At 34.7% G+C, this 11,391-nt stretch overlaps 1 long non-coding RNA gene across 1 annotated transcript; it reads right to left on the bottom strand.

Annotated features, from left to right (window-relative positions):
- Positions 1–7,375: 7,375 nt before the first annotated feature.
- Positions 7,376–9,380, bottom strand: LOC137394961 (uncharacterized). The gene is made up of 3 exons (XR_010978415.1): positions 9,119–9,380; positions 8,508–8,666; positions 7,376–7,500 (listed from the first exon to the last, which is right to left on the bottom strand). It is a non-coding gene; the product is annotated as an uncharacterized lncRNA (long non-coding RNA).
- Positions 9,381–11,391: the final 2,011 nt, after the last annotated feature.

The raw sequence follows: 11,391 nt of genomic DNA on the forward strand, positions 1-11,391 counted from the left end.
GTTATACTTGCTGTCTATTGGCTCAATAAGTTATATACCTAAAGTTATTGGACGATTTTAAACTTATAGAAGATGATGTTTTTTACCCAAAATATTTAATACTAATCAATAGAATTAAATTAGATTATTATATTAAATGAACTCACACAGAAATCCTTTGCCTCTTGTAATCATGAGACTTAGACTTGAGTACAAGGATATTTAAACTCAACATTTTGTAGATAATGTATTTTATCACCGAAGGTAGACACATTTAACAATCTCAGTCTAACCTATGCTGATATTATTGATATATTCTGTGAGTAGAGGAAGTAATGATGACTTTTACTCTGTGCTGTTGGTTGACTCTATTGTATAACTCTGACAGCAGTCAGCGGTTTCAGGAAGTAGCATTTAATAGACAGGTACCTCAGCTCCTCAGTCAGCGGACTAACCAGATAAGAGTTGAAATTAACCAGGTTTCACTTTATGACATGTAGTCTTACCATGTTAGGGATAATTTCCTTTGTAAACATTTTGAGAATGCTAATTTACCTGCAGTATGTTGAGAGTTATTGTTACTAGACCAGTATCCTTCAGGTATATTACATTTATTATAACTAATATGTAGGTTTGCAATAACCAATATATCCAACAATATAACCAATAGGTTTGACAGGAGTTTATAAAAACAGCTAAAGAAGGTTTCATAGACTTTGTAGATTAGTAGGTATAAAATATAGAGGAAAGGTTGTATATATAAACATTAGGGAAACTTTGAATATATTGAGATATTCAATTTCATAAGTGGTTGTAGATGCTACCTAATAACAATAGATGAATACTACTGTAATGGAAAATATCAATTATATAATAGGCTATATATAGGTAAATGGTTCATATTATAAAGTAACAATTTTATAGATAAATGAGGTTTAGTTTATATAATTGAAAAATAATATATTAAACACCAAGCAGATCTGTAGTAAGTATATATAACACTAAGGTAGACTAATCAGGGAGATATTGAATGTCAACTCCCATTATAGTTGGTGTTCCTTAGTTTGCACGTCATTGTCCATGTTTTTGTCCATGTCTCCGTCTTTGTCCAAGTCCAGATCTACATTCACTTTCATGCCCACATGCATGTCGATGGCCATGTCCACTTCCCTGTCAAAATCCACAGCCCAGCTCCCATGCTCATGCCTATGCTTATACTCATACCCATACTGACTCCCCTTGCAAATGCCAACGACTATGTCCATGCCCAAGTCCATATCAATTTCCAAGTCGGTACTAACTAATTAATTTGAATTATTTCATCAATTAATATCATAGTCTGTACTAGTTTTAGTAAAATTGTTAAAGGGTGACTTGCAACAAAATTCACATTACAGTTATTTGGTATCAAAAGATTCACCATGTCTTACTCTGTTGTGTTGTAGGTGCAAAATATGTAGAAATGTGATTACAAGCTCTTAAAAGCTAAAAAACAAACAATTAATCGCAGCCCCACGAGACCGCCATAGTTTGGATTCCCTTTCCAAAACGGCTCAAATGTGATGTAGCTGTGGTAGATGGTTTCTGTTTACACTTTCATGCAACCTTATTCGTCGAAATATTTTCACAAATATACTTCACGCATTCAATAAAACCATGTCTATTGTTCTTACGCGTCTGTTTTATCGTCATTGTAATGCTGTCACTTTTAGGACTGATATCTTATAACTTACCGAAAAAGTTTGTTCAATTTTTTAGCCTTAGCTTGAAGGAGTACATATCATTGTTTGATAATCATGACGAGCCTGTTGATCACTTGTGATAATCGAAAAGTGCTGCAGAAATTATTTACGAAGTATTGGGTCACATGATCAGATTACGACTTGCCGATTAGACCAAACCAAAAGAAAACTGTAAAGTAGCGAGCATCTATATTTGATACGGGGTCTTTGGTAAAACCCGAAGTGTTTGTCATAAACTAGTGCTACGATAAGTTTTATGTTGAGCTTTTTATTGGCCTTTCAATTCACGTGAGAACATCGCGTGACAAGACAATGAATAAATTTCATGACTACGTCAGAGAAATAAAGAGATTCCAATCTACAGCGGCTTTTCGTTTTTGAGCTTTTAAGAGCTGGTAATCATATTTCCACATATTTGGCATCTACAACACGACAGAGTAAGACATGGTGAATCTTTTGATACCAAATAACTGTAATGTGAATTTTGTTGCAATTTAACCTTGAACTAGGGTTTATTAATAATAGCATGATTATATTTAATATACTAAAGTACTATTGCATTACAGCTTCCTGTACTTGTGATAACTATTGACCTTATGGAAGAAGACAACTCCAAGGAAACCAATGAAATGAGTTATAAGATGCTGCTTGATAAGGAGAGGATTAGTGGACATCAACTAAGAAGAGTCCAGACAAAGGATCATTTTAGGGAGTGGCTTCCTTGATATTTCAACTACTCACTCTGCTGTGAAGAAGCCAAAGTTGAATGAAAGACGCCGTGGAATTCCTTCAATCACTTTTTTTGTTTCCAAATAACTTTAATATTATTTTAGTTATTGTCTAAATAATAGGTATTCTTTTATTTAGTTAAAGGAATTACTAGTTTATCCGTAACTAACAGCTGCGATAGACATGTAGTTGTTTTTTGTGACTTGGTCAAATATGTTACTAGCAAGAGTTAGTATTGCTCCTGACAGCACTGCTGCTGCAACCTCACAAACACACATTTTCCAGTCTGAGTCATGATCGCTGTTACTTGTCAAATATTAGGTGTTAAAACCTTTTAACAGAAATTGATGATTTTCTAAAATAATGATTACAAGCTATACTTACAATACTAAACTCAGACGATAAAGAACACAATTATTAGAATACTGATATAAGTTGGTAATGAATAATGGTTTACAATCAGTAAAGTCTTCATGTAGAAGGTGGCACATAAAATAACACACTGAATGTTCAAGGGCAAAAAGCAAATGAAAAAAAGTTTTAAAATGAAGGCAATAAAGGTTCAAATAAACATGTTTATGTTAAAGGCCTTTAGAATTATATGCTATAATATAATATGTATAATAAATGCTATAAAAATATCTGGTTGACTAAAATGTGTAACTACTGCACAGTAGTGTCTGTAATGAATATCAAAGTGTTTGCCACCTTATAATAATTACAAAATGTGTTTAGGGTGCTTTAAAATCTGTTGGCTGCTTATAAAAATAAGTTGACGCTGAGAAAGGTTCCATGATGTTCAAAAGAATATCAGGGGCAGCATCACTTTCTTTCAAACAGGGAACAACTCCCTATTAGTAAATCAATTAAGCCTTCCACCGATCTTCAATATTGATTGAAGCAATCTTGCTGGCACACTATGGAAATGCAGGTCCATGTTAGTAGAGCTTGCATTCAGGCTATGTTGTAAAGGATGTTAGACCTGTCTCAAAGATGCAGGTTTATACGATCCTAAGTCTTTACTTTTCACAGCAACATCTCCAACACTCATGTTGATAATGAATAAATGTATTTGTTGTTAAATAATTTAAAGGTACAACAATAATAATAGGAATATGGCACAATTAGAATGTCTGTCTCCAGCTAATCATACTGGTTGAGAAACAGCGGGTCTTTATATTGGTGACTCTTCATACTAGTTCCAAACTAATAGTAAAAATGTGTGTTTAATAGCATGTCTAATTATAACTGAATACACATTGTATTTACTGATGTTATACACTGATATGTAGTCACTCTAGCACTCCATCTACCTTGATGTAAGTCTGTGAACCACATCAATTGATCTGATGAAGAACTTACTTCCTGATACGACTACAATATGTTCTTAATAGTTCTCTAACTTTATTGGTTTATATTATATATATCATCAAGTTAAACGTGTATGTGTATTCCATTACCAGTTTACCTTACAAAATATATTATCTCTATACGTTATTTATATATTAATTTTATTATTTATATAAATAATATAAAAAAAGAGAATAATGTAAAAGAATTATATCTTTTCTTAATGATCATATAGCTCTCGGAAGTAGCATGGAATAGTTGTACTGCACTGAGCATGGAAAAATTGTCCAAATATATAAAAGTGAGATAGAACATATATAAAATATAATGTAATACAAAGAGTAAATATAGATGATAATGTTTGACATCTGGCCACACCTATAACTTGGTAGGATGTTTATATGTATTTTTTACTTCTGTCATTTCTCTGCTGACAGCAGCTCTGGCAGGATCTATACTGTCCTCTCTAATGGCTGATCCAGCACCAGCCACACTAAGGATATTGTTCACATCACCATTTTGACTGTCATGGTGTCTACTTCTGTCAAGTTCGACTTCATCTTCCTCATCCTCCTCATCACTGGAGAGGTCAGCTGGGTGTTGCTGACAGCAATTATACTTTTGCAAGACTTCCACTTGTATACGTCAAGATCACTATCCACTATAGAGTAGGAACAGTTCTAGGGTTTATCACGATGTTATTACTTCTCTACTGATTTTAAAGATTTGGGTACACAGGCTATTGATAAAGGACCTTGTCAATATATTTTTGGTTTTTCATGTTCATAGGAAACATGGACTGAAGAAAGTTCAACCTTCTATAAAATATGTTTTTGTAACAGATTAATTGTATAGCCACAGGATCAACATACTAAATATAAGTATATGTTGGTAGTTGTTTAGATAGTTGGTGAACCAAGTGTAGAATATTTAAGAGTTGAAGTTGCTTTTCATCTTGTTAAGAATATTAGAATTTATACCCAGTAGCCGTACACTAGACGGAACTAGACTGTTATTGTCTTACAATAAATGGTTATATGTAAATATGAAAATGATTACTGCAAAACCTCCGTTTGTACGCTGCCTTTATTTGAATGCTACATTTATTGGGCAGCCGCTATAGGAGAAGAGTTCAAAAATAAACTGCCACCCTTTAATTGAATGATGCCTCTATTTGACCACCACTTTAATATTATTTGATCGTTACGAACCCATAGTAGCAAGGGATCAGTTAAAGAGTGTCCATAAAGTTGTATGAATGATGACTCGGTTAAATCAATAACCATTAATTATTTTGTTGTTTCTATTTGTATTAAAGTTCATGTCTCAGCTCTAAAACTTATCAGTTTCTTCATTAACACTTTGAAAGCAACTTCAAAGAAATACAGTAATTAATAATTGTATCAGGCTAATAGTACTTCCTTTATTAACCCTGTCTTTATATCGCTATATATATCAATATATTCTATTGCTTATGTGGAAAAACAGTATACATTTGTCCTTTACCTTTTATTTATATATGTAAATTTCAAAGTTTGTACTTTGTTTTGTCCAGCTACAGCTTTAACAATTCTGGAATCAAAAGCTCGCTGGGTACTGGAGTTGAATTCACAGAAATTACAACCCCAAGTTTCAAACCATGCGTTTAACGACTGGGCTACACATATCTTAATAATCTATTCATTATCCTTTACTGTATATCGGATGCTCACACTAATTGGCCTATTATTTGAGTATTGTGCCCACACTTTACGATTCCCTTTTATAAAATATTTTTCCTTAACTCTATGAAACGAGACGCTTTTTCTTTAAGGCGAATTTTTTCTGCCGCACGATATCAACAATAATCTATCTCAAAATTAAAATTTGGGGATTCGTGTACTGATTGTGTACGTTGTCAAGAGATAAACGTTGCTCACTATAGCACCATGGCGAGTTCAGTGTTATCCATTATGGTAACAACAAATTTGCAAACAAATAAATAATAAAGTTTTAGTTAAAAGTTTGAAGTTTACTAAAATACATGCTAAAACTTCTTTCAAGTATTTGTTTAGTAAGCTAAATTCATTTAACTTAGATTCAGGGTTTATGTTACACGTCTGCCTCAAATTTGAGAACTCTCCCCGTAGTACATTGTAATGCTATATTATCTTGCAGATCATAACCACAAAATGCAGTAAAGTTATTGTAGGTACCTATTATAGTCACTAAGGTTAACATATTGCTTTGTTACTATTTTTTAATGGTTATGATTTTTACTAGCAGGTGATTGCATTAGATAATTACTATGGGTTTCTATACCACTCTATGTACTGTTAAAACGTGAATTCAGTGCACTGTGTTGTTGCTGCTTGCATATATTCTGAACAACTGACTGACTAGCATAACATAAGGCATAACGTAACGTCACGAAGGGAACTTAGACAGTAAGGCCCATTGAACTTAAAACCCCTGGAATGGCAATCACGTGACTTTTACGTTGATAATAATACGTAAACGTATGCGCCATATTGGAGAGCTAATCGAATGCTAGTTCCGTTTGTAAACAAACGGTGAAAAATGACAGAAATGTACATGTTGAATAGTTATTTTCCAGCTGGGTGTTAATGAAAGCTACTCCTACACAACGTTTAGAGTGCCCTGATAGAATAAAACCTATTTATAACATATGGAGTAGGATATATCAAATGATAAGTAGATGTATAATAGATTTTCGTGGACCATGTTACTCATACAAACTGTTGTATTACAAATGCATAAACCCAGCAAATGATATATTCAGGCAAATAACAACTGTTCCATTATATTAAAATTTATATTACATATGCATAAATGCATATGGAAAAACTTAGCACATGAAGTATTTCGATAAAAACAACACATAGGTATGCTGCCAAAACAGAAACTGTTTTCAAGATTTAAGTGATAATAGCTTATGAATGTATGATATGTATAATACAGTATCTGTAAAAGATGGAATGACCTACTGCAACAACTAAACGGAAATTAAAAACCGTTGTAATAGAGAATAATCAAAATAACCCAAACAAGGAAATGCAGGAATTAGTGTAATCAGATGATTAAACATACATACACGTTACAGAAACTGTGTAAAAGGAGATTTGTATAGAAGTGGATATTGAGCCAAGGTGCATCAGTTTCTTAGAACTAAATTAGATTAGGAATAACAGCACAACAACAGCTGCAGATGAATATTACAGTGATTATATTGTTACTGGCCTTTAAAAAGTACTACTTTAGTATTGTATGCCACAAAGATGCACCTTGCAGTTTGAGTGCAGGATTTTAATAATAATGATGCTGTCGGAGATCATAAAACGACCGAATAAAGTTTTTCATCAATGACGCAGTGGTTGGATATGCCATCTGCTGTATCCGTAAGGTGTTTCCCAAAGCATAACACATCACTAGACCTTACACTACTGATAAAATACACCACACAATGGAGTGGATCTGGCTTTGTATGAATACGAAAGTATTGATCTGCAACTAGCAGGATCCTGATGACATCGTCTGATGGACGCAACAATCCTCCATTGTTTTGTAGCTCAAGTAGAGTATAGAGATGTCGGTACTGGATATTTGACTTAGTGGTAACCAGCAACTGACGGCCAATGTCACGACAGCACTTTAGTTAGCTTTTGCACAATGTAGCCAGCTATATAGACTATACTGTTACCTATAACAGAAATTTGACATCTGAAATCATTGAGTTCCACAAACTGATCAACTTCTGGAGTAGCCTGTATGATGAGAATCTCGTTTTGAGCAGTAACATTACCTGTCTCACTAGCATCTGATTCTGCACCACATTTGATGATAAGTCTGCAAAGGTAGCCTTAAACTGAGTAACAGTAGGATTATTATTCCAATCCCCTAAACAAAAGCATCAATTATAACAATTACATAAAATCAACAAAAATGAATGTCTTATTCACATAAACATAGTACCCTTAATAAACAACCATACAAGTAATAAAATAAATGAAAATAAAACAGCTCAAAATGCTACCATATCGCTATGTAAAATGAAAATGTAGCAATTTTCACTGGAAGTCATTCACACCCATCTTAGGCATAAAGCTTAATGGTTGACTTGCAACAAAATTCACATTACCGTTATTTGATATGAAAAGATTCACCAAGTCTTACCCTGTTGTGTTGTAGGCAGGGTTGTTAAAAATCGATGATTTTTCTTAAATCAAAAAAATCGATTTCTATTGTTTTATTGGATTTTTTTTTATTTAAATCGATTTTTTTGATTTTTTTTGTTCCAAAAAGATGTTTTGTGTTCTAAATTGCAAGTTATTGCTATCAATTTGGAATTTATGATTTGCAGGAGTATTATGTAGTTTTATTACAACAACTAGGAAATGAAAAAAACATTTACACAGTTAACATTTGATAAAAAGGACAGCATAATTTATGCGTTGGATATTAAATCCCAGAAACGAAGATGAAGAATCACAGAGAACAGATCACACAACTGCTAAGCTGCAGACATATTCATAGGCACATATTACATATTGCTGCGACAGCTGTCACTGTTTTGGGTGCTGTTTGAGGTTTTTAAATTTTTTTTAGATAATAGCTACTTTAAGTTGAGCAACCTTGCCGCCCTGTGCTTGACAATATGGTTTTAAATTTAATCATTGAAAAGTATCATTCAACATTGAAAAATATTACCTTTAAATGGCTTCAGTCGAACGTTTTAACCTGCTGTTAAAACATGGATCATTGAAATGTTCGTTGCAGATAAGTGCTCAAGGATCAGGCTTATTCACTCTTCTGCGGTTGCGATACCATTGTAAATAACGAGAGTTCTCAGTTGCTTTGTTTGGAAATCTAAAAATTAAAATGAAACTGTAGTAGTTAGTTAGCAACAGTAGTAATAACAATAGTATTATTACTCTTATCTCCTTACTGCTAGCTAGATCCAGGTACAACAATAAATAATATTATAAGCACGAAAAACACTTCCTTCAAATATAAATATTTAGAAATAACCTAATGGGTTGTAGTTCCAAAATATTAATATAAAAAAAATTCAAAATTTAAATAATAAAAAACCTTCGTTCTGAAGGAAGAATATTTCACTCACTAGCTTATAAATTTATCTAATCACCGACAAAATACAGTCAAACTCGTACACTCAGTAGTGACACTGATCGACTCTAACTCACCCAGTGACTAGTGTAGTAGAACTAACTAGCGGCAGCACTAACTAGTAGTAGCACAACTATTAGTAGTCGTAGACTTGAGCAATAGTAACAGAACTAGTAGTAGAAGTGACTCACTTGTGAAATGTCATGCCTTTTCCTTTAAAAGTCCATTCTTGCGGTTTTTGCAGTTCATGGAATAGCAATAGCACTGTGCACCTACACCCTTATCTCTCGTACATAAATTATTAGTAGCAATCTCAGTAGTCTGTTCCTTTGATTGAGCGGTGTATTCGTGACCTTCCATAGCTGTTAAATCTGAAATTAGATTTCTTTCTCACATTGAACACAATGAAATTAACTTGAACATTAACTGATAATGGCGTCGACCGGATTTCCGTACTCGCGAATGACCTCTTGCCATTCCAGGGGTTTTAAGTTCAATGGTAAGGCCTAACTCATAGGTCAATAAGTACAGGCAAAGGATAAACAGGACAAGGACATAAAAGGACAAATGAAATCACATGTCATTACAAGTTATTATAACAACACTCCCACTAAATTTAATGTACATGTGTACCACTAAGCACTTGCAACTGCAGCATGAAGCCATCAGACAATACCCATTATCGGTCTTAGTTTTTCGTATTTCACGCGTGGTAAGGGTTTAGTCAATATGTCTGCGATCATACTGTCACTAGGGCAATACCAAATTTCGATTTGACCACTCTCTTTAGCCTCTCGGACAAAGTGGAATTTTATATCGATATGTTTCGTTCTTGCATGTTCTACAGGGTTACTCGATACAGCAATAGCTCCTTGATTGTCTTCATATAATATTACAGAATGCAAATGTTCCTTTGGGCGTAGTTCGTTCAGTAGTCGTTTGAGCCAGATGGCTTCTTGGCTAGCTGAGCAGAGCGCTATGTATTCAGCCTCTGTCGTGGATAATGCCACTACAGGCTGCTTCTTGCTAAGCCAGCTAATAGCTCCCCCTGCTAACATAAAAATCTGACCTGTCGTAGAGTGTCTATCATCTATGTCACCGCCATAGTCAGCATCTGCGTATCCAATGAGTTCATTGTTGCCCACAGCATTTTATTGTAATGTTTTGTCTGCAGTCCCCTTTAAGTAGCGAAAAATCCTTTTTACTGCTGTAAGATGTGTGCTGTTTGGCTTGGCGTTAAATTTGGTTACAGCTCCCACTGCTTGCGCAATATCAGGTCTTGTGCCAATTGCTAGGTAAAGTAGACTTCCTGTCATGGATTGATACATCTTTGCATCTACTTCCTGGCTGACGCCATCATCTTTACACAGTGTTACATTGACATCAGCAGGTGTTGAGGCTGTATGTACATCAGAGAGTCCATATTTAGTCAGTATTTGTTGTATGTACTGTTTCTGATGCATCTCTATATTTCCCTCTTTCTTTGCTATCGATATCCCAAGGCAATAGTGTATTTCTCCCATGTCTTTCATTTTGAATTTATTCTTGAATTTGTTTTTGAGCTGGGACATTTCCTTGTCTGTCTTACTGGCCAAAATGAGGTCATCTACATACACAGCTATTACTGCATGTGTATCTGGATGGATATACATGTATACACAGTGGTCAGCATCACATTGCTTGAATCCTATAGATTCAACAACTGACCGAAAAGCTTTATTCCAGCATCGAGGGGATTGCTTCAATCCATTAAGCGATTTCCTTAGTTTACAGACCAACTTTTCTTTGCCAGGTTGCTCATACCCCTCAGGTTGAAGCATGTATATGTCTTCGTCCAGGTTTCCATTTAAAAAGGCAGTTTCAACATCCATTTCATGTACATGCATGTTCTCTTGTACAGCATTAGCTAGAATTGTACGGATTGAGGAGTATCGAACTACTGGCGCAAATGTTTCACAGTAATCTATTCCATACCTTTGTGCGTAACCTTTAGCCACCAGTCTTTCTTTAAAACGCTCAACTGTTCCATCGCTTTTAATTTTTACTTTGAAGACCCATTTACATCCTATAGCTTTTTCTCCCTCGGGTAGCTCCACTAAATTCCAAGTTTGGTTGGTCGTTAACGAGCGAAACTCCGCATCAGCTGCTGCTCTCCACTCATTGGCGTGCTCACTACCCATAGCCTTGGCAAAACTTTTTGGTTCTGTGATGTCATTTGCAAAGCAGGCAGTGTGTCTTACTACGGTAGAGCTAATGTGTTCATCGATGCCATATCTAACTGTTGGCTGCCTCTCTCACTGCGACCGTCGTGGGTGTGCTGCTGTCGGCTCCGTAGTCGCAGGTTGGGTGCTAGTGGTTTCCATGCTTACATCAAGTTTGCAGGTTTCATTATTCGCAGGGACAACTGTGTTGCTACAACAAACATCAGTATGATCGAATTGAAACATACATTCATTGAACACCA

Source organism: Watersipora subatra, chromosome 4 (genome assembly GCF_963576615.1).
Source record: "Watersipora subatra chromosome 4, tzWatSuba1.1, whole genome shotgun sequence".
NCBI lineage: Eukaryota > Metazoa > Bryozoa > Gymnolaemata > Cheilostomatida > Watersiporidae > Watersipora > Watersipora subatra.